Source organism: Pseudophryne corroboree, chromosome 1, assembly GCF_028390025.1.
Source record: "Pseudophryne corroboree isolate aPseCor3 chromosome 1, aPseCor3.hap2, whole genome shotgun sequence".
NCBI lineage: Eukaryota > Metazoa > Chordata > Amphibia > Anura > Myobatrachidae > Pseudophryne > Pseudophryne corroboree.
This window is the reverse complement of record NC_086444.1, coordinates 458236231-458261036: the sequence shown is the minus strand read 5'-3', so window position 1 is coordinate 458261036 and position 24806 is coordinate 458236231. Positions and strand designations below refer to the sequence as shown.

The following is a 24806-nucleotide window of genomic DNA, read 5'->3' as shown; positions in this document are numbered from 1 at the left end:
AACAGATTTAAAAAAAAAAAAAAAGAGAACATTATCTAAAAGCAATTATAGAGTAAGACCATTTTCCTTACTGTGTAAGCTGCAGAGCTAGGTGTCCTGTTAGTTGTTTTTTATTTTACCCTTGTATGCCTTACTGCTATGTTTTGCTTATCGCACAGTGTAACCTATGTACTGCACCCAACATGGCTGCCTTGCCTGGTACTCTCTTGTGTAGAATTAACAATGCATGGTTCTGAACTCTCCTAATGTATTTGTCACCCCAAATATGTGTCATTTCTTCACCTTTTGAGAGAATTTATTAATAATAAAGACAACTTTAGGCAAAATATATTTAAAAAAAAAATTTCTATTTTTATTTTAAGTAAAATATAGCCACTTCTTCTTCTTCTTCTTCTTCTTCTTCTTCTTCTTCTTCTTCTTCTTCTTCTTCTTCTTCTTCTTCTTCTTCTTCTTCTTCTTCTTCTTCATCTTATGATGATGATTATTATTATTATTTTGTAATTATTCATATTATTATTTACTCTGCCTTCTAAAATAGGTAATTTTGGACTAAGATTGGTCCAGTAATCTTACAAACTTGTCCGATAAGAGGAACAAGATGGCGGGAGCCTCATGACTCATGAAGAGTCATCCTTCAGCACTCAGGAGAGGAAAAACCCCCTTGTGGAGGAAACCTCTTGGAACCCATGGCTGAAGGACTGCCCATCCCTCTAGGCATTAAGAGACTATGCAGAGTTGCCCAGACCACCCACCCACCCACTAACCTTGCCCAACCCAGTCATCCCCTCTGTTGCCTCAAATCTGCTATTTTGACCTATTTACCCAGCTGGAGAAAAATGCATCTACATGTCAATGGTGAGAGAGTGAAAAAAATTGGACAGGGGTTCCCCGTATTTAGACAACCAGCATCGGGCTCTTAGTCCGGTCCTGATTCCAAAAATACAGGGGACAAAAATGTAGGGGACACCCGTAACCAGCACCGGGCTCAACTAGACAGGGAGATAATGCCACAGCCAGGGGACACATTTATGTAGGTCCCTGCAGCCGTGGCATTACCCTCCCAACTAGTCACCCCTGGCTGGGGTTCCCTGGAGGAGTGGGGACCCCTTAAATCAAGGGGTCCCCCTCTCCAGGCACCCAAGGGCCAGGGTTGAAGCCGAGGCTGTCCCCAGCACCCCTGGGTGGTGGGTGCCGAGCTGACAGCTATAAGTGTGTCAAACAAATGAATATTGTTTTTTGTTGTGGAACTACAAGGCCCAGCAAGCCTCTCCCGCTTGCTGGTACTTGGAGAACCTCAAGTACCAGCATGCAAGGAAATAACGGGCTCACTGGTACCTGTAGTTCTACAACAACAAAAATACCCAAATAAAAACACAACACACACACTGTGAAAGTAAAAATTTATTAAAACACACTTACACACTCACACATACTTACCTACATCCCACGCCAATCACGTCCACTTGTCCATGTAGAATCTAATAGGAGTACCTGTAAAAATGAAAATTATATTTACAAACTTCGTTCTAATCTACAGGAGGGGAAAAAGGAGAGAGAGAGACCTGGTTATGCTGCTGCCTGGGAGGAAGGAGTCGGCGGGAGTCCCCGACCTGGTTATGCTGCTGCCTGGGAGGAAGGAGCCGGCGGAACACGAAGGAGAGGGGAGAGCCGCAGAGAGTTACATTGCTGCCTGGGAGGAAGGAGCCGGCGGAACACGAAGGAGAGGGGAGAGCTGCAGAGAGTTACGCTGCTGCCTGGGAGGAAGGAGCCGGCGGAACACAAACGAGAGGGGAGAGCTGCAGAGAGAGAGTGTCCCTGACCTGGTTATGCTGCTGCCTGGGAGGACGGAGCCGGCGGAAGGCAAAGGAGAGGGGAGAGCCGCACTCAGCCACTGCTATGCACGTCCTTTGCCCCGTACAGCACTGCCAGTGACAGCCAGATACAGTCACTGTCAGTGCTGCAGCTGCTGCCCAGTGACCAATCACAGTGACAGGGGCGTGCTTTCAGATAGGCTGAAAGCACATCCCTGCTGTTCTGCGGTACTTGGGCAGGTGCCGCTTCCATTACTTGTTTCAATGGGCTTTTACAGCCCTTTGTTTGGCCCCGCCCCCTGCTTCCGGCCGATTACAATGCACAGCGGGAGGCACCGTTCTAAGTGCCGCACAAATGTATTTAAACAGCCATTTACAATCTAAAAAAATTAACATAATATAAAAAAATATACGTATGACACAGAATATGTGTCATAAGTATCTTCATTGTATTATTTTAATCAGGAATGACAGGGGAGGCACTGCCTCCCCTGCCTCCCCTGACTGCACGTCCCTGCTACACCTGTATATAGTATTGGATAAAAGCAAAAGTAAAGATTAAAGCACAATATAATTCTTTTACATCTCTTTACATTAATAGAATTGGATCAGCCTGCAATACTGGCACACTGGGATCTAAGCAGACAGAGGGCCAGATGTACTAAGCCTGAAAAGTGATAAATATCACTGTGATAAAGCACCAGCCAATCGGCTCCTAACTGTCATTTTTCAAACACAGCCTGTGACATGGCAGTTAGGAGCCGATTGGCTGGTGCTTTATCACAGTGATATTTATCACTTTTCAGGCTTAGTACATCTCCCCCAATGAAAGAGTAAAGGATTTAATGTGCAACATTATAGGCTCACCAAACAACTCCAAGGAGATGTCATGGCTGCAGCCGCACATAAAGGATTTAGAGGTACATGTACTAAGCAGTGATAAAAGTGGAGAAGCGAGCCAGTAGAGAAGTTATACATGGCAACCAATCAGCTGCTCTGTTTACTTTTAAAGTATGCAAATTAGAAATGTTACATCAATGCTGATTGGTTGCCTTAGGCAACTTCTCCACTGGCTCACTTCTCTCACTGCTTAGTACCTGTACCCCAGTAATAGGAACATTATAGGCCCATCTAGACAGCGCTCTTCAAATATCTCCAATGGCCCATTTGCAGCCGCTTGTGGTTGTTAGGTAATGGTACTGTCCCAGCAGGTGTGAGATTTTGTTTATATCCAATACTATGCTATCCCCAAGGTCATAAGTCATATATTATAATAGTTATGCTAAAAGTCTGCCGACAATTCAAATGAAGCTGCTCTTATCTTTGTCCAGTCACTAACCTTCTACCAGTGTGCTATGCGGTGCCAGGCCTCTGAGGAATATGCAAGAGACGGCAACAGCAGAGCCCTGTATAGGCAGTTGCCATTATGACATCACAGCATGACCTCACACACGCCACCAGACCGGCTAAGGGGTATATGCAATTGCGGTCAAATTCCCGAAATTGTCGAAAAACTGGACTTTTTCGCCCCCCCCCCAAAAAAAATTGACAATGCAATTCAGTACTTTCCGTCAAAAAAACGGACTTTCAAAATTCGACTTTTTGAAATTCGACATTTGTCAAATTCGACATTTCTGCAATGGTACAAATGCAGCAATTCGCCAAAAGTATATTCAATTGAAGTTTGGAAATTCGACAACAGTGCTTTTAGACAGTAAATTCGTCATTTTCAATCCGCCACACTTTGGTGGGGGAATCTAATAAAAAAAATTTAAAACATGTTTTTTTTGGTGTTTTTTTTATTGGTAATAGCATATCTATTTATAGTAGAAGGGATTAGGTAATTGGTTTATAGTAAGTATGTATGTGTCGGCATGTATGAAATAAAGTTTTACTTTCACGGTGTGTGTCTCCTGTTTTTATTTGGGTATTTTTTTTCCAGTAGAACTACAGGTACCAGCGGGCCCGTTTTTCTCCCGCATGCTGGTACTTGTGGTTCTCCAAGTACCAGCTTGCGGGGGAGGCTTGCTGGGACTTGTAGTACTACTGGAAAAAACAATATTCTTTCAAATTTCTCAAGACTATCAGCCCCCCATCCGCAGCCCTTGAATGGGGGGACAGCCTCGGGCTTCACCCCTGGCCCTTAGGTGCCTGGGGGGGGACCCCTAGATTGAAGGGGTCCCCACTCCCCCAGGGTACCCCGGCCAGGGGTGACTAGTTGGATATTTAATGCCACGGCCGCAGGGCGCTGTATAAAAGTGACCACCGGCTGTGGCATTATCTGTCCAGCTAGTGGAGCCCGATGCTGGTGTAAAAAATACGGGGGACCCCTACTCTTTTTGTCCCCCGTATTTTTTGCACCAGCACCAGGCGCAGAGCCCGGTGCTGGTTTTAAAAATACGGGGGATCCCCTGTCATTTTTCCCCCCGGATTTTTAGAACCAGGACCGGCTTGAAGAGCCCGAGGCTGGTTATGCTTTGGAGGGGGGACCCCACGCAATTTTTATTCGGGGTTTTTACCGATTTTTACCGTTTTTAAAAAATCGGATCAAAATCCGTCAAATCGCCCGTTTTTCGACAGCGGGACTGTCAAATCCGTTTTTTATTGAATATGGTAAATTTCGGCACCCACTTGCCGGAATTTGACGGTCGAATTGTATCGAATTAAAAAACGGGCGAAAAATTGCCACCATTCACCGCTAATTGCATATCCCCAAGGTCATAAGTCATATATTATAATAGTCATGCTAAAACTCTGCCGACGATTCGAATTAAGCTGCTCTTATCTTTGTCCAGTCACTAACCTTCTACCAGTGTGCTATGCCCTGCCAGGCCTCTGAGGCATATGCAAGAGACAGCAATAGCAGAGCCCTGTAAAGGCAGTTGCCATTATGACATCACAGCATGACCTCACACACGCCACCAGACCGGCTAAGACTGGTTATTTCTGGTTTGAGGCCCTTGTTGTCTATTATGGAAAAAAGTTTACAGGAAACAGCGCATGATTCTGTTCCAATCAAAATGAGGGAATACTTAGTCCTTTAGCCCATTAAATACAAGGATGTAACCCAATTTTCTTTTTATTGGTTCCTCATTCATATATGGAATCCATCGTCCATCAAAACGAAGATCCTCAAAAGTAAAACCAGAAAACAGAAAATATAGTGTAGTATATTTGATATTTCTGGAGACACCCTCCACCAAAGAGTATAGTGATGATTATGCTGAATCCATTTAACAGGTATAGCGTACCTAAACTCACATAGTGATGAGGTCACTTAGGCTCATAAAGGTATCTTTAGCTTTAACACCCAGTGTGAACCGACAAAATCAGATACTTCAACTTCGTCTTTCCCAAAACGAAACACGTACCGTACTCACACAGGATGAAGTGGTTCAAAACATGTAGCAGTTTCTTTAGTCTTTGATACTTGTATAAGTTGAAGCTCCTGTCAAAGTCAGAAAAATGTCTCTATGCACGTTGCCATATTTGCACCGCACACTGGTCCGCGCTGCGCATGCGTACGCTCTCCCGTGAAGGCGCATACCCGCGATAGCGTGCACTCGCAGGCGCGGTATGCGTATTTACGGTAGAGTTTATGTAGTCGTAGCGTGCGACTCATTCGTTACAAATGTTCACAATTAATGTAGTTTGTAGATCATGGTCCCCTTGATAGATTCTGAAAGTTTGGTTAAAATAGAAGGTCCCTGTTTAAAGGAATCCCTCTTTGTATTGTACGAAGGGTCTGACAGGAATCATACAGCCGTGTTTGGTACCCATCGGAAGAGTATTTAATTAGTAATATTCCGGTGTTGGTTTGGAGCGTATTAATCGCTCGTGCGAATAGTTATGGACATAAGAAGTTTATGTCCATTTCTATTATTTACACATACTCAGGTATGCGGCGGGAAACCCAGTTTCCCACCCACCTGAGCTGTTGGAAATCGTCACAGCCCACCTGTATGAATCACCCTATGACCTTTTGTTATGATGCAGGGCCGAATTCCTTCGGCCAATGGACAATGGGATTGTAGGACCAGGAGATTGCATTGTGTGTGGGGCATAAATAGGCAGGCCGACCACATCCAGCTCTCACTCTCTCATCAACGGTTATCTGCTGATAGCCGGGAGCTGGATATCGAGGCGCAGGCGATCATACCCTTTGTGCGTAAGTTTCTCTCCGTAATCATTGTCTTTCTGTGAGCCAATATCTCTCTCTCTCTCTCTCTCTCTCTCTCTCTCTCTCTCTCTCTCTCTCTCTGTTCTGTTCTCTCATATCTCCCCTAGACTAGGCTAGTATTGTATTGTATTAGATAGTATTGTATTGTATTGCATTTAGGTCAGTGTAGTATTGTCTTTTTGTATTTATTGTTTAGTTCTGTGGTTAGGAAGTCTCTGTTATATTGTAGTGTATCATTTGTACTGTTATCCCCTTTTTCAAATATATTAGATATAATACAGTTAATAGGCTTTGGAACCTAAACCAGTATCTGTGTATTTTCTATAGTATCAAGTGTTCACTTGAGCGTCGGTGACGCTCAAGCAGCTTTGTAGCTAGTCAGGTTACACAAGGTTGCACTTACACCCTGTACTCACATTAAGGTATTCTGTGTATTTCTTTGGTATAAGGTTTAAACATTAAGGTATAGCGCTGTGAGCGTCTGCATCGCTGGTGACCTCCTCGTGGTCTCGAGCGTACGCTACGCTACCGCGAATCATTACTCTAGTGATAACCAATAACGTGTCCTGTGATCACTGGGCCGTGAGCGAACGTGACGCTTGAGCGTCTCGCTTACTGCTGAGCGATCGTTACGCAAATAGCGTACCATTACGGTACTTCTTAAGTAAACAGCGTACAGTGTTCTTAGACTTCATAAAGGGTTATAATTACGACAAAAGGAATTTAGCATTGTCAATTGGGGACTCGTCCTATCCTTCTCATATCTGCACTAGGTAGATCAGCAGACATTATCCCCCAGCAAAGGGTGGGAGGTTGTATCCCTCGCAGTGCTGACGGGATAAGCGTCTGCTTCGCTTAGATAAAGAGTGCTGAAGGAATCCGGGAACCGGAAGTAAGAACAAAAACGCTTGTGTCTTTTAAAACTGTTTATTTCTCTTCTGTCTTGCGTATACACGCACGCATACATATATCTGCATTTCTTTTTCAAATTTCGTATATCACTATTCCTGTTTGCCAATTTTTATAGTTGATAGAAAGTGCTAAAAGAGATTTGCTGTTATTTCATAGTAGAGGTAATAGTTAAAATATAGACCAACACACGGCTTGTCTGGGAGATAAGGCAGTCAGTGTGGTGTGCGGTAGATGACCAGGGATCATCCACATTGATAAAAATAGAAATTGTGTTACGGCGGATCTTTGTTTTGCGTACACGTGTCCCTAACAAAAGACTTGCGTACGCAATCCAAAGGCAGACGCACGCAGCGTACATTACGCAACGTAGCGTCTGGTTACGCCCACGTAGCTCATCACGAAAAGTTGAATTAGCGCAAAGCGATAATTAGCGCAAAGGCGATAAGTAACGCACAACGGTAGATAACGCGACGCGGTAAATAACGCAAATCTATTTTTGGAAAAATCTGAAATTTAGTTTAACAGATCCTGCTCCTAATTGGTAACACTGTTGGACTGAAGACAATTTCTGCGCAGAAATAGATATAGAAACAAAGTGTACATGTGTTGAGTGAGTGTGTTTTTATCACATAAGTTTATATAACTTAGAGGTTGAACCAAAAGGAAAGTCGGGTACTCGTCAAGGGACATACGTGTAAGTGACATATACGGTGGCTAGGGAGGCATCCTTGGTTAAATAATATTTGAGCATTAGAGTATAGCGGACCATAAGGTAACAAGACCAGGAGGTCATAAGGTAACAAGACCAATAGGTCACAAGGTACTAAAAGGTCCGCTATAAAGGTACAAGAGGCACAACGCCTGGGGTGTTGGTGCAGAACCCATATAGGCCATACAAGCTCTTGCTGAAGGAATCGCGGCCGGAAACATCGATTCCATTGATCATTCAGTACATAACAAGTAGTGCTTGTGTACTGAACGATTGGACCGCACGTAATTGTGTGCAGTAGTTAGTAATCTGACCTAATACCATTAGAGTAAAGTGGTCACAAACGCTATTTGTACATTCTGACGTGATTTGTGTAATTTTTTTATTTTTGGAAGGGAAGTTCGCTGGTCACTCAGGAACTATCTAACAACCCCACCTTTACTGGAAAGAGTAAGTGTCCTGCGGGTAACCCTCATATGTTCCAGTAAAATAAAGGTTCACAGGGGCCCTGGGTTGGGTACCGCAGCTCTGGTTACAGTGATTGCAGTACTGGCCAACGTGGGCGAGAAGTAAGTGGGGTACTTGATAAACCACCACCGCCGGCCTGCCCAGGACATCTTGGTTTGTTTGTAAGGGTTCGCTGAAAACCTTGAGATAAAGATCCAAGGAGGAATAAGCAACACCTGCAGATTATGGGGGCCATTTGTTCAGGTAGGGGGCGATCAACCTCGGTTCGGGTTGATTCAGGGAACCGGCCAGTCGGGTCGGCACGATATGTGATGTGTGAGAAATATGGAAATCACGCTGAAGTTTTATGTGATGAATGGGAGAGAATGACTGTACAAGACAGGGAGAAATTCCCAAGAATAGGTAGCTCCAGTCCAGAAGTGTTACAAAATTTAAGGAGGAGGATATGTCTCATTGAACCAACAAAGGGACGAAGTAAACATTATGATTATTTGCAGTTAGGGCAACAGGAAGGTGAATTACAAAGAGATTCAATTGACTTTTCTGAGAGGAGAGATAATGGCATCGGGGGAGGAGTTGATTGCGGAGAGAAAAGCACAAGGTTGAACAATAAAAACGCTCTTAGCAACTGTAGTATAGATTATAAGAATAAGTGTAATAACTGTAACAATGATTATTGTAATACTGTTGAATGTATAACTATTAACCTGTGCAAGTTGCACCCCATGTCAAACTTCCCTAAGGAATACAAACAAGAAAGTGAACCCAGAACGATGTCAGCACCTCTTCCAGCAACCATCACAAAAGCCATCCAGGTGGACGCGACCAAATTGGTAAAGGCAATAATCGAACCCCCTAACGGAGGGTCAGGTGAGGTCGTGTCCACAGGTACGTACAATGTTTCATATCACGCACAAACAGATGTACCCCAAAATGTAAGACCAACACCAGATGATGTAACTGAGCTCGATCTGGCCAGGGTGATCTCAGTCCCCAATGGGAAGACTGACGATCAGGGAATCATTCCCGTCAAGGACAGTGCAATGCGCTGTCTCTGGTCCCGGACCGAATTGAGATCAATTATGTCTGAATTTCCTGATCCTAGGAAAAATCTAGCCAAATGTCAAAGGTTTATTAAAGAACTAGGAAACGCCACAGAACCCACCAACAAAGAATGGCGGACAGTGCTGAGGGCATGTTTGCCCTCCAGGGTTGACCCTGAAAAATTCATTGCTGATTGTAAATTAAACACGGAGGTACCTTGTATGGAGGAACACAATCAGGAATGTATTAGGCAGATTAACCGACAGTTAGGAATATATTTCCCAGCTGCTGTCAAGTGGAATGACATTTTTTCCATAAGGCAAAACGAAAGGGAAAATGTTTCTAATTATTTCAATCGAGCACTGCAAATAATGGCTAGAAACACTGGGATCGCAGACATCAAGACAAATGCACAACATAAAGGAATAGCGGTTAAGGTATTGATGAATGGTTTAAAAGATGAATTAAAAACAAGGGTACAGACCACCAACCCAAACTGGAGAGATATCTCGGTGACCGCACTAAGAGAGGCCGTCATCAATCATGATCAGAATATCACCAGATACAGAGAGTCACAAAGAGATAAGTTAATGGCAGCAAATATACAGGCCCAAACCACAAGACCACCCCAACAAAAGCCCCACACCCCTGCGAGAAATCCAGATATGGAAGTCTGTTACAATTGTCATAAAAAGGGACACTTTGCAAGAGATTGTAGATCAAGAGAAAGACAACACCATAATCATAAAATCCAAGGAATCAGGGAAGTACAGGGGAAACGACTAATGATGATGAGCATCCGAGCGTTTGAGGAGGCATCAAATCAACCAAAACCTCAGGTCATTGACACGTGGAGGAAACCCAGGATTTGTTATCATTGTAGGAGAGAAGGGCATTATGCCAGCAACTGTAATAACCCACATAAAGTTAGACCCCCTAGACCAAGAAATGAGCAAAGTAAGGACACACCAAATTATAATCAGAGATCCGACAGGAAGAATTCTGGCCCACACTCATGATATGTAGTCAGGAAAGGTGAACATTAGAACTGATGGTAAGCCTGAGGTAACGGTTAATAAAGTGGGAGGTCATTCACTGAAGACACAGGAATGACCAGGTAAAACGTTGTAAATGTATTTGTGAAAAAAAAAATTTTTCTCTCTCTCTCTCTATCCCCATCTCTGACGAGTAGTGGTAAGAATTCACACATTGCCTATCCACTTGGTCCTTGCAGAAGTCTACCAAACCCCAGCATGACCTCCGCCACAATGTATTTCTGGCCAGATACAGACAGTGGAGTAATGCAGGTGCTGGTGGGGAGGGACTGCTCAAGGAGACCAGTAGACACATAGATATGACAGCCTAATAAGTCTGACAATGTTTTTCTAATGCTAACAATGTTTTCTTAATGTTGACAATGTTTAAAAATGTTTTGTTTCTCTTTTCTCATTGGTGGTTATTGTCGAGTTATGTAATGTATATATGCACATGAATTGTTCTCTATCTCTTTTGTTTTTTTTGTTGTCTCTCTCTTCCCACTCATGTTTCCATGGTTTAAAGATGGTATGTCACCCCTCAGTTGGACCAATGGTAATGCCAGATTTTTTTTCTCCTTACAGAAAGATCGCCGGTTAGGAAGGAATATTGCATCACCAGAATGTTCGTTTGGAAGACTGAGAGACAGCACCTTTGAGAGGACAGCAGAACAAGAAGAACAACAAGACGAGAGAACTTATTATCGTAACAAGTTCTCTCCCCCTCAAACTGTTTTCTTATACCCCCTTTACAAATTTCTCCTTTTCTCCTCCTGTAAGATGGACTTGCCCCAAGAGACTGTGATATGGATTTTTCCGTTAACCATGATGTTGACCAGAGCAGTCTGTTTCGGTGAGAGTACCAGTGAGGTCGAGAAAGGATCCAGAAAGGTCCTGATGACTGAGACGGAGGTGTAAATTTCCAATAGCAACTCAACCACCAAGCAAAGGCGAGTACCGGGCACGATCTAACAACCATGTTATCTGTAAACATTTTCTTTGAAGGATTGTTAGTTCAAAAAGAAAAACTGTATCTGTAGGCTCTGTGACAATGGTTGAAGATGGATGCATAAAGAAATGCCAATCCAGTCTTAATATCCATATGGACCGGCATCCATTGAGTGACTATCACTCCTTAGTGGGTAACGTGTTAAACCAAACAGATTGTTGGGTATGCTCTCAAGTACCTCAGGGTCACAGCAAATCAGGGCTAGTACCATTTCCTTTAACGTTAGGGGAGGTACTTGAGCTAAGTGGTGGGAGACCGGTGGATCGGAGGTTTAACATCTCCAGCCCTCCTAGTTTGAAGCTCCACCAATACCATGTGGATAGGTCCCTCATATGTTTTAACATCTCCAATCCTAGAAAACCGGGAAACTGGGAAGTGTCATGGAGTAACCACACCATGACCTTTTCACACAGAGCAGATAGAATGCCTACAGATACAGAGCTCGTACGCCACATAGCCAGTAGAGGAAAATCTTTTCGGTATCGATATACCTTAGGAAATAGGATTACTAGAGTTGGAGAGGTATCACCAGGATACTGTGCACATATCGTACAAACTGATACGTGCATTAAGCAGTTGGAAGAATTAGGGTCAGGAGATTTCACCTGGAAGGTTTGTAACATGGTCATGTCCTTCTCCGTCCCTTATGTTCTCCCCGATGACGCATATTTCATATGCGGGAGAAAGGCGTACAAGTGGCTTGCCCCAAACTCTGAAGGATTGTGTTATATTGGAAAAGTATTGCCTGAAGTGATGACTGTTACACATGACAAAATGAAGGACATACACCGTGGTGCCCAAGCTCCTTATACTCACACTCATTACGAGCACCGAGTTAAAAGACAGCTGTCAGAAAGGTTAGAGCATCCGGCCTCTGATCTTATCCATGAATCCACCGGGATTCAGGTTCTGGTAGCGTTAGATTTCACTCGCACCGCTCGAGGTGTGATGAATTATAGATACATTTCCGCACTCGCCAATTTGTTAGATAATATCACTGAAATGTATGATGACACGTTTAGATACACTGGAAGAGAACTTCAAGCCTACAAAACAGAACTAGTTCAGCATAGGATGGTTCTTAATTATCTTACAGCAGTAACAGGCGGATATTGTGTTACATTGGCAACACAGTACGGCATAAAGTGTTGCACGTATATCACAAATAGCACCGAGGACCCGGTAGAGGTCATAGACCAAAAGATGGACGATATTCTCCAATTGAAGTGGGAATTTCGTCGAAAACACAATCTCACCCTTGCTGCTGTAGGTAATGAGCTGACTGGTTGGGTGTCATGGTTGAACCCGCGAAATTGGTTCTCCGGTTTAGGAGACTGGGCTCAAGGAGTCATAATGGATGTTGGAAAGTTTCTCCTATGTATCTTGGGTGTTGTTATATCGATTGGATTGATATTTAGATGCGGGCAGGCTTTAATGAGGTGCAAACAAAGTACAAGAGTGATGAGCTTGAGGAGCGAGGAAACTGTAATTAACCTGGATTTGATTTATGACCCAATGATAGAAACCAGAATGTGATGAAAATGCGATTATACGGTCCGTTTCTTTCACCTGTTTTTCTGCTTTTCCCCAAGATACAAAGACCCCCTTGGACGAGGAAGTTGACGAGACGCTATACAGACAACAGACAAGCACCAAAGAAGAAGATTTGACAACTTTAAATATGGACACTTGATGAACTTTGCCATGGATCCCCAGTTTCCCTAGTATTTTTAAATTCACGCTAGCCCAACATTTTTGTAAATCTGATGGCACTGACAAAGCTTGTTGCTCATGCCTAAGGAGCAAAACAGCGCAAAGAAGACGACTCTCAACAGATACCGAACACAACTTCAACAACAGATGTACATTTCCCTGACATAGAATATCATTGCATTTTTCGTAATCTTTATCTTTATCTTTATCTTTATCTTTATCTTCATCTCTACAACCCTCAGGTAACGACACACATAGACGATAGGGAATACAGGCACAGATAGCAGCAACCACATACCTCCCCCATTCATGTATCATCAACTAAAATGTGCATCCCCATTTTGTTACAACCACAGCCGAAATGAGCTCGGTAGAGTTTGACAGCCCATCCACAGACCTGTACCACAGGATAAGAAGGAATTCAAATGTATACTTCGCAATACCTCGAAGCTAGATTTACCACACGTACGGCACGATGATACATGACCCTCCAAACATGGACTCATACACACATGCTTCTACTTTCTCACTAGGTCATACCCTCTTCACACCTACTCCACTCTTCTCCCCTACCCAACCATGGAAATCAATTAACCCCTGACTTACATTTTTCTCCTTAAATATTTTAGAAGGTGGCAGTTATTATTGACTGCCAAAGGGTGGACTGTCAAAGTCAGAAAAATGTCTCTATGCACGTTGCCATATTTGCACCGCACACTGGTCCGCGCTGCGCATGCGTACGCTCTCCCGTGAAGGCGCATACCCGCGATAGCGTGCACTCGCAGGCGCGGTATGCGTATTTACGGTAGAGTTTATGTAGTCGTAGCGTGCGACTCATTCGTTACAAATGTTCACAATTAATGTAGTTTGTAGATCATGGTCCCCTTGATAGATTCTGAAAGTTTGGTTAAAATAGAAGGTCCCTGTTTAAAGGAATCCCTCTTTGTATTGTACGAAGGGTCTGACAGGAATCATACAGCCGTGTTTGGTACCCATCGGAAGAGTATTTAATTAGTAATATTCCGGTGTTGGTTTGGAGCGTATTAATCGCTCGTGCGAATAGTTATGGACATAAGAAGTTTATGTCCATTTCTATTATTTACACATACTCAGGTATGCGGCGGGAAACCCAGTTTCCCACCCACCTGAGCTGTTGGAAATCGTCACAGCCCACCTGTATGAATCACCCTATGACCTTTTGTTATGATGCAGGGCCGAATTCCTTCGGCCAATGGACAATGGGATTGTAGGACCAGGATATTGCATTGTGTGTGGGGCATAAATAGGCAGGCCGACCACATCCAGCTCTCACTCTCTCATCAACGGTTATCTGCTGATAGCCGGGAGCTGGATATCGAGGCGCAGGCGATCATACCCTTTGTGCGTAAGTTTCTCTCCGTAATCATTGTCTTTCTGTGAGCCAATCTCTCTCTCTCTCTCTCTCTCTCTCTCTCTCTCTCTCTCTCTGTTCTGTTCTCTCATATCTCCCCTAGACTAGGCTAGTATTGTATTGTATTAGATAGTATTGTATTGTATTGCATTTAGGTCAGTGTAGTATTGTCTTTTTGTATTTATTGTTTAGTTCTGTGGTTAGGAAGTCTCTGTTATATTGTAGTGTATCATTTGTACTGTTATCCCCTTTTTCAAATATATTAGATATAATACAGTTAATAGGCTTTGGAACCTAAACCAGTATCTGTGTATTTTCTATAGTATCAAGTGTTCACTTGAGCGTCGGTGACGCTCAAGCAGCTTTGTAGCTAGTCAGGTTACACAAGGTTGCACTTACACCCTGTACTCACATTAAGGTATTCTGTGTATTTCTTTGGTATAAGGTTTAAACATTAAGGTATAGCGCTGTGAGCGTCTGCATCGCTGGTGACCTCCTCGTGGTCTCGAGCGTACGCTACGCTACCGCGAATCATTACTCTAGTGATAACCAATAACGTGTCCTGTGATCACTGGGCCGTGAGCGAACGTGACGCTTGAGCGTCTCGCTTACTGCTGAGCGATCGTTACGCAAATAGCGTACCATTACGGTACTTCTTAAGTAAACAGCGTACAGTGTTCTTAGACTTCATAAAGGGTTATAATTACGACAAAAGGAATTTAGCATTGTCACTCCCACTTTATGATGCGGTTAAACTCAGAAAAAAAAGATAAAAGATATATGGTGTAGTACGTTTACAACACAGCAAGATTACACTCAAAAGGTGCACAGGATATCAATATGCATAGGTACAACGTACCGAAACTCACACTGCAGTGGGGTACTTTAGACTTATCAAGGTATCTTTAAAACAAAGCCACCATATGTAAAAACCAGCAGTGGTGAATGGACATACATAAAAAGTAGAAAAAGGTCTCTGCCTTTATTTTATATGTATGTCCATTCACCACTGCTGGTTTTTACATATGGTGGCTTTCTTTTGTATTTAATTGACCGTTATTCCATCACACAGGCCATTAATGCATTCATTCCGGCATTTTGGTGGATTTTTAATGTTTTAATAAAACATCCGTTTTAGGGTAAGCAAGTCCAGTCCCTTCCTTACAATATACGGAAATAGGGATCTGTAAGGAACAAAGAAACTGCTATGGGATTACAGCTACATATTGGTGGTCATTCCGAGTTGATCGCTCGCTAGCAGTTTTTAGCAACCATGCAAATGCTAAGCCACCGCCCCCTGGGAGTGTATTTTTGCTTAGCAGAAGTGATAACGAAAGGATGGCACAGCGGCTACAAATATTTTTTTCTGTAGTTTCAGAGTAGATTCAGACATACTCAGCGCTTGCGATCACTTCAGACTGTTCAGTTCCTGTTTTGATGTCACAAACATGCCCTGCGTTCTCCCAGCCACGCCTGCATTTTTCCTGGCATGCCTGCGTTTTTTTGAACACTCCCTGAAAACGGTCAGTACACACCCAGAAACTCCCTCTTCCTGTCAATCACTCTGCGGCCAGCAGTGCGACTGAAATTCTTTGCTAGACCTTGTGTAAAACTGCATCGGCCGTTGTGAAAGTACGTCGCGCATGCGCATTGCACCACATGCGCATGCGCAGAACTGCCGGTTTTTACCTGATCGCTGCGCTGCGAATGAAAGCAGCTAGCGAACAACTCGGAATGACCACCATTGTTATGTAAGTAAGGTACGTCTGTGCATCATGATGTTTTAATTGAAGGCCATCAGTGTATTTATGCGGTGACTTATTTTAAAGATACATATTGGCAATGCATGCATGTATAAACGAGCCAGCACCAACGATGAACGAGCGCGGGGGTCGCACATCATTCATCATTGGTGTTTACACACTGAAAGATATGAACGATATCTCGTTCATTAATAAACGAGATCGTTCATATCTTTCAGTGTTATCACGTAGTGTGTAGGGCCTATTACCGTTTTGTTATACGTATAGATTTTTATTGTAGGGTTTCCCTATTTATCTTTGGCTATGTAAGGCTTTGTATGAACCCAATTTCCACTGTTGTTATGTTGTTTATTACTGTTACAGTGTTTTAGTGATAACCTCATTTAAGGACAAAACAATGAAAAAATCGGAGGAAATCTGTGAAAAGCACAAACATAATCCAATTGGTCTGATTCTGCATATGCTACAGGAGTGTTTTTTAACCACTGTGCGTGGAGCAGTCTCCAGGTGTGCCGTCATAGAAGCAGAGCCAGGCCCGTCAGTGTTGAGTACAGTGATCAGTACTGATGGGTTTAGTGGTTACAGTGCCAGTTCTAATTTTGAGCCCGGGCATTGTTGGGCTCTTCTGCCTTTCTCAGATGTGGCTCAGGTGCAGGGCAAGCAACAGAAATCTTGGGGCCCAGTACACTGATATCTCTGGGGCCCCCTCAACCCCCCTTAATTTAATAGAGGGGAGCTTTAAAACAAAATATTATATTTCTCTTTCTCACTCTCTGTCATCCTTAGTTTCAGTTATATGGTAGGGCAAAGCCGGCGCTATCCGCTCACCAGAGTCTGCAAAGCAGGGAGGCGCTGGGCAAGAGAGGCGCTCTCCCTGATCTGCGACCCTGTTGCTGTGCGCTGCTGCACCTGTCAGACTCTGTGAGTAAGTGGCACTGCTACCATGGGCATGCATATAAGTGGCATAGATACCGTGGGTATGTGTATAGGTGGCACTGCTACCGTGGGCATTTGTATAAGTGGCACTGCTACCGCGGGCATGTGTATAAGTGGCACTGCTACCGTGGGCATGTGTATAAGTGGCACTGTTACCATGGGCATGTGTATAAGTGGCAGTGCTACCGTGAGCATGTGTGTAAGGAGCACTGCTACCATGGGAATGTGTATAAGCGGCACAGCTACTGTGGGCATGTGTATAAGTGGCACTGCTACCGTGGGCATGTGTATAAGTGGCACTGTTACCATGGGCATGTGTATAAGTGGCAGTGCTACCGTGAGCATGTGTGTAAGGAGCACTGCTACCATGGGAATGTGTATAAGCGGCACAGCTACTGTGGGCATGTATATAAGCGACACTGTGACCGTGGCATGTGTATAAGTGGCACTATCATGGGAATGTGTATAAGTGGCACTGCTACCGCGGGCATGTGCATAAGTGGCACTGCTACCGTGGGCATGTAAATAAGCGGCACTGCTACTGTTGCCATTATTATGTGTATAAGTGGCACTGATATGGTGGGCATGTGTATAAAGGGTACTTCTACTGTGAGCATTATTATTATTACTACATGCGGTGTAATGACAATAAGATTGTGCTACTGTGTGGCGTACTTTGAATTGGGTTTCTATTGTGTGGCCATGCCCCTTCCTTGTGATACCACACCTTCTTCTTGAAGGCGCGCGCTGTCCCTTTATTAAGTATTGGAGAGAGGGCAAGTATATACTGCACTTACGGTACCACTGGATTCGCAGATAATTTCTTGCAATACACTGTATACATAGATACATCGATTTTTACTGCAGCCGTTAGGGTTAGTTTAGGGGTATGGGTTAGGGTCAGGGCCAGCAACAGAAACCATGGGAACCAGTACACTGATATCTCTGGGGCCCCCTCAACCTCCCTTAACTTGACAAAGGGGATCTTTTTAAAAAAAATAGAGCCTTTGACTCAGCCTGTCAGGGAGCCCGGCAGGTGGTTTTCATACTGGGCTACCCGACTCTTCGGTGGTGGTGGAAGGGACATACAGAAAAGCCAGAGCGCAGCGACATGCATAATGATGGCAATACACTATGGACCACAGGGACTGGACAAAGGGATGGGGTAAAAGGAGGGGGGAGGGTTTAGGTGGCCTTTTAATTGTTTTCCTGCTTAAATTGAGCAGCTGGAGCATACACTTTAAAAAAGCAATATTGGCACTGTGGCCCCCTTTATTTCTGTCCTTAATACTTGGGGCCCCTCTGAACCTTGGGGCCCTGCACCAGTGTCCTCTTTGTCCCCCCCTGTCACCGTGCCTATTCAGGTGTTACTTATAGAGAAGCTGCGACATGACATCCTAGGACACGCAACTGCACCATACATCACCATTATATTTGAGTGTGCCTTGGCAATATTTAAATCTTGTTCAGTGTACTGCAAGTTGTAAAAGGTTGAAAATCTATGTGCCACAGTGTCATCACCATGTTGTTATAAAAACGCCCCAAAAACTCCGAAATACGTGCATTGGGGAAGGGGCTGCTGGAGGGGCCCGGTAGGGGCTCAAGTAAGCCCTTGCTGTAGCCAGTGGAACGGCCACCATCTTCCCAGTGATATCTTTGGGAAGATGGCGCCGCACATATAAAGCAAAGACTCTGGCACAGCTCCTGATTGGCTGCCGGTTCACAATCTCTGATTGGCTCACGAACTGGCGCCTGATTTAAGATACCCACACCTCCGCTGGAGACCGGACTGTGGAGCAGGATAAGAGTGTGCTGCACTCTCCTACCCTCGCTGCAAGCAAGGTGGTTGGGCCGCTAAAGGACCCCTGCCCGTGGGCCGCAAAAGGATGCGGTAGGGGAGGCATGCGGGCTGTGGGTGTGACACCCCTACACTAGAGTATCAGAAATAGCTTCACGACACCCCTAGGCCAAAGTTTCGTATTGAGAAATTCAGAAAAAAATATAAAATGAAGTCAATTGTGTTTATGATAGAGATGAGCGGGTTCGGTTCCTCGGAAACCGAACCCCCCCGAACTTCACCCATTTTACACGGGTCCGAGGCATACTCGGATTCTCCCGTACGGCTCGGTTAACCCGAGCACGCCCGAACGTCATCATCCCGCTGTCGGATTCTCGTGAGATTCGGATTCTATATAAGGAGCCGCGCGTCGCCGCCATTTTTCACTCGTGCATTGGAAATGATAGTGAGAGGACGTGGCTGGCGTCCTCTCACTTTGTTTCAGGGGCTGCATATCTTTATTCTGGGGACCAGCAGTATTATAGGAGTACAGTGCAGAGTTTTGCTGACCAGTGACCACCAGTATTATACGTTGTCTGCCTGAAAAACGCTCCATATCTGTGCTCAGTGTGCTGCATATATCTGTGCTCACACTGCTTTATTGTGGGGACTGGGGACCAGCAGTATTATATAGGAGGAGTACAGTGCAGAGTTTTGCTGACCAGTGACCACCAGTATACGTTGTCTGCCTGAAAAACGCTCCATATCTGTGCTCAGTGTGCTGCATATATCTGTGCTCACACTGCTTTATTGTGGTTACTGGGGACCTCCAGTATATTATATAGGAGGAGTACAGTGCAGAGTTTTGCTGACCAGTGACCACCAGTATTATACGTTGTCTGCCTGAAAAACGCTCCATATCTGTGCTCAGTGTGCTGCATATATCTGTGCTCACACTGCTTTATTGTGGGTACTGGGGACCACCAGTATATTATATAGGAGGAGTACAGTGCAGAGTTTTGCTGACCAGTGACCACCAGTGTTATACGTTGTCTGCCTGAAAAACGCTCCATATCTGTGCTCAGTGTGCTGTATATATCTGTGCTCACACTGCTTTATTGTGGGTACTGGGGACCACCAGTATATTATATAGGAGGAGTACAGTGCAGAGTTTTGCCGACCAGTGACCACCAGTATTATACGTTGTCTGCTTGAAAAACGCTCCATATCTGTGCTCAGTGTGCTGCATATATCTGTGCTCACACTGCTTTATTGTGGGTACTGGGGACCACCAGTATATTATATAGGAGGAGTACAGTTCAGAGTTTTGCCGACCAGTGACCACCAGTATTATACGTTGTCTGCCTGAAAAACGCTCCATATCTGTGCTCAGTGTGCTGCATATATCTGTGCTCACACTGCTTTATTGTGGGTACTTGGGACCACCAGTATATTATATAGGAGGAGTACAGTGCAGAGTTTTGCCGACCAGTGACCACCAGTATTATACGTTGTCTGCTTGAAAAACGCTCCATATCTGTGCTCAGTGTGCTGCATATATCTGTGCTCACACTGCTTTATTGTGGGTACTGGGGACCACCAGTATATTATATAGGAGGAGTACAGTTCAGAGTTTTGCCGACCAGTGACCACCAGTATTATACGTTGTCTGCCTGAAAAACGCTCCATATCTGTGCTCAGTGTGCTGCATATATCTGTGCTCACACTGCTTTATTGTGGGTACTTGGGACCACCAGTATATTATATAGGAGGAGTACAGTGCAGAGTTTTGCTGACCAGTGACCACCAGTATTATACGTTGTCTGCTCAGACACGGAGTGGCAAGGAACGGCTGAGGCCCTGGCCTATGTTCATGGCTAGTGGTTCAGCTTCACATGAGGATGAAAGCACTCATCCTCTCGCTAGAAAAATGAAAAGACTTAAGCTGGCAAAAGCACAGCAAAGAACTGTGCGTTCTTCTAAATCACAAATCCCCAAGGAGAGTCTAATTGTGTCGGCTGCGATGCCTGACCTTCCCGACACTGGACGGGAAGAGGTGGCGCCTTCCACCATTTGCACGCCCCCTGCAAGTGCTGAAAGGAGCACCCGCAGTCCAGTTCCTGATAGTCAAATTGAAGATGTCACTGTTGAAGTACACCAGGATGAGGATATGGGTGTTGCTGGCGCTGAGGAGGAAATTAACAAGGAGGATTCTGATGGTGAGGTGGTTTGTTTAAGTCAGGCACCCGGGGAGACACCTGTTGTCTGTGGGACGAATATGGCCAGCGCCGGTTTACTTGCCTTTTGTTGTAAAAACTCTGTATTGGGACTGACAATCCCTTGCTGGCAGCTGTGACAGCGCGTCTGGAATTGTTCTTCTCTTTTTCATGGCCATTGACATGCCTGGTCAAATTACAAAAAAAATCACCTCTTCGGTGTGGAATTATTTTAACACAAATGCGGACAACAGGTGTCAAGCCGTGTGTTACCTTTGTCAAGCTGTAATAAGTAGGGGTAAGGACGTTAACCACCTCGGAACATCCTCCCTTATACATCACCTGCAGCGCATTCATCATAAGTCAGTGACAAGTTCAAAAACTTTGGATGACAGCGGAAGCAGTCCACTGACCACTAAATCCCTTCCTCTTGTAACCAAGCTCCTGCAAACCACACCACCAACTCCCTCAGTGTCAATTTCCTCCTTACACAGGAAAGCCAATAGTCCTGCAGGCCATGTCACTCGCAAGTCTGACGAGTCCTCTACTGCCTGGGATTCCTCCGATGCATCCTTGAGTGTAACGCCTACTGCTGCTGGCGCTGATGTTGTTGCTGATGGGAGTCGATCGTCATCCCAGAGGGGAAGTCGGAAGACCACTTGTACTACTTCCAGTAAGCAATTGACTGTCCAACAGTCCTTTGCGAGGAAGATGAAATATCACAGCAGTCATCCTGCTGCAAAGCGGATAACTCAGGCCTTGGCAGCCTGGGCGGTGAGAAACGTGTTTCCATTATCCACCGTTAATTCACATGCAACTACAGACTTGATTGAGATACTGTGTCCCCGGTACCAAATACCATCTAAGTTCCACTTCTCTAGGCAGGCGATACCGAAAATGTACACAGACCTCAGAAAAAGAGTCACCAGTGTCCTAAAAAATGCAGTTGTACCCAATGTCCACTTAACCACGGACATGTGGACAAGTGGAGCAGGGCAGACTCAGGACTATATGACTGTGACAGCCCACTGGGTAGATGTATTGCCTCCTGCAGCAAGAACAGCAGCGGCGGCACCAGTAGCAGCATCTCGCAAACACCAACTCGTTCCTAGGCAGGCTACGCTTTGTATCATCGTTTTCCATAAGAGGCACACAGCTGATAACCTCTTACGGAAACTGAGGAACATCATCGCAGAATGGCTTACCCCAATTGGACTCTCCTGGGGATTTGTGACATCGGACAACGCCACCAATATTGTGCGTGCATTACATCTGGGCAAATTCCAGCACGTCCCATGTTTTGCACATACATTGAATTTGGTGGTGCAGAATTATTTAAAAAACGACAGGGGCGTGCAAGAGATGCTGTCGGTGGCCCGAAGAATTGCGGGCCACTTACGGCTTTCAGCCACCGTGTGCCGAAGACTGGAGCACCAGCAAACACTCCTGAGCCTGCCCTGCCATCATCTGAAGCAAGAGGTGGTAACGACTTGGAATTCAACCCTCTATATGCTTCAGAGGATGGAGGAGCAGCAAAAGGCCATTCAAGCCTATACATCTGCCTACGATATAGAGAAAGGAGGGGGAATGCACCTGACTCAAGCGCAGTGGAGAATGATTTCAATGTTGTGCAAGGTTCTGCAACCCTTTGAACTTGCGACACGTGAAGTCAGTTCAGACACTACCAGCCTGAGTCAGGTCATTCCCCTCATCAGGCTTTTGCAGAAGAAGCTGGAGATATTGAAGGAGGAGCTAAAACAGAGCGATTCCGCTAGGCATGTGGGACTTGTGGATGGAGCCCTTAATTCGCTTAACCAGGATTCACGGGTGGTCAATCTGTTGAAATCAGAGCACTACATTTTGGCCACCGTGCTCGATCCTAGATTTAAAACCTACGTTGTATCTCTATTTCCGGCAGACACAAGTCTGCAGAGGTTCAAAGACCTGCTGGTGAGAAAATTGTCAAGTCAAGCGGAACGTGACCCGTCAACAGCTCCTCCTTCACATTCTCCCGCAACTGGGGGTGAGAGGAAAAGGCTAAGAATTCCGAGCCCACCCGCTGGCGGTGATGCAGGGCAGTCTGGAGCGAGTGCTGACATCTGGTCCGGACTGAAGGACCTGCCAAGGATTACTGACATGTCGTCTCTCACCATTGAAAGAATGGTGGAGGATTATATGAGTGACCGCATCCAAGTAGGCACGTCAGACAGTCCGTACATATACTGGCAGGAAAAAGAGGCAATTTGGAGGCCCTTGCAGAAACTGGCTTTATTTTACCTAAGTTGCCCACCCTCCAGTGTGTACTCCGAAAGAGTGTTTAGTGCAGCCGCTCACCTTGTCAGCAATCGGCGTACGGGGTTACTTTCAGAAAATGTGGAGAAGATGATGTTCATCAAAATGAATTATAATCAATTCCTCCGTGGAGACATTCACCAGCAATTGCCTCCAGAAAGTACACAGGGACCTGAGATGGTGGATTCCAGTGCGGACGAATTAATAATCTGTGAGGAGGGGGATGTACACAGTGAAAAGGGTGGGGAATCGAACGATGAGGAGGATGTGGACATCTTGCCTCTGTAGAGCCAGTTTGTGCAAGGAGAGATTGATTGCTTCTTTTTTGGTGGGGGCCCAAACCAACCAGTCATTTCAGTCACAGTTGTGTGGCAGACCCTGTCGCTGAAATGATGGGTTTGTTAAAGTGTGCATGTCCTGTTTATACAACATAAGGGTGGGTGGGAGGGCCCAAGGACAATTCCATCTTGCACCTCTTTTTTCTTTCATTTTTCTTTGCGTCATGTGCTGTTTGGGGACTATTTATTTGAAGTGACATCCTGCCTGACACTGCAGTGCCACTCCTAGATGGGCCAGGTGTTTGTGTCGGCCACTTGTGTCGCTTAGCTTAGCCATCCAGCGACCTTGGTGCACCTCTTTTTTTCTTTGCATCATGTGCTGTTTGAGGACTATTTTTTTGAAGTGCCATCCTGTCTTACACTGCAGTGCCACTCCTAGATGGGCCAGGTGTTTGTGTCGGCCACTAGTGTCGCTTAGCTTAGCCATCCAGTGACCTTGGTGCACCTCTTTTTTTCTTTGCATCATGTGCTGTTTGGGGACTATTTTTTTGAAGTGCAATCCTGTCTGACACTGCAGTGCCACTCCTAGATGGGCCAGGTGTTTGTGTCGGCCACTTGGGTCGCTTAGCTTAGTCATCCAGCGACCTCGGTGCAAATTTTAGGACTAAAAATAATATTGTGAGGTGTGAGGTGTTCAGAATAGACTGAAAATGAGTGGAAATTATGGTTATTGAGGTTAATAATACTATGGGATCAAAATAACCACCAAATTCTATTATTTAAGCTGTTTTTGAGGGGTTTTTGTAAAAAAACACACCCGAATCCGACAAAAAATTTTCAGGGAGGTTTTGCCAAAACGCGTCCGAATCCAAAACACGGCAGCGGAACCGAATCCAAAACCAAAACACAAAACCCGAAAAATGTCCGGTGCACATCACTAGTTTATGACATGTCATACTTAGGTTCAGTTATGTGGTGAGGGACTGGTTTTGCCAATTTAATTAAGTATAAATAATTTGAATTCGTCTTGGACCACCAAACTATGGCACCACTGCAAGGTCCCCCTAACACTTCCCCCCCCCCCCCTCCCATATTTGCCTACTTTTGAAAAAAACATTTCAGGGAGATTGTGAAAGTAACTCCTATCAGCGTGGACGTGCTCTGCTACATCTGAGAAGCGTGTCATGAAAATTGCTTGCATCCAAACGTAAATGAGCCCCAAAGTTAGTATACTGTATACACATATACTGCAAGTGGCCATGAAAAACCTTATT

General features: G+C 44.9%; 1 long non-coding RNA gene across 1 annotated transcript; it reads right to left on the bottom strand.

Moving 5' to 3' along the window:
- Positions 1-376: 376 nt before the first annotated feature.
- Positions 377-3184, bottom strand: LOC134902605 (uncharacterized). Its single transcript, XR_010175739.1, has 3 exons — positions 3151-3184; positions 1438-1491; positions 377-468 (listed from the first exon to the last, which is right to left on the bottom strand). It is a non-coding gene; the product is annotated as an uncharacterized LOC134902605 (long non-coding RNA).
- Between the last annotated feature and the right edge of the window lie 21622 nt (positions 3185-24806).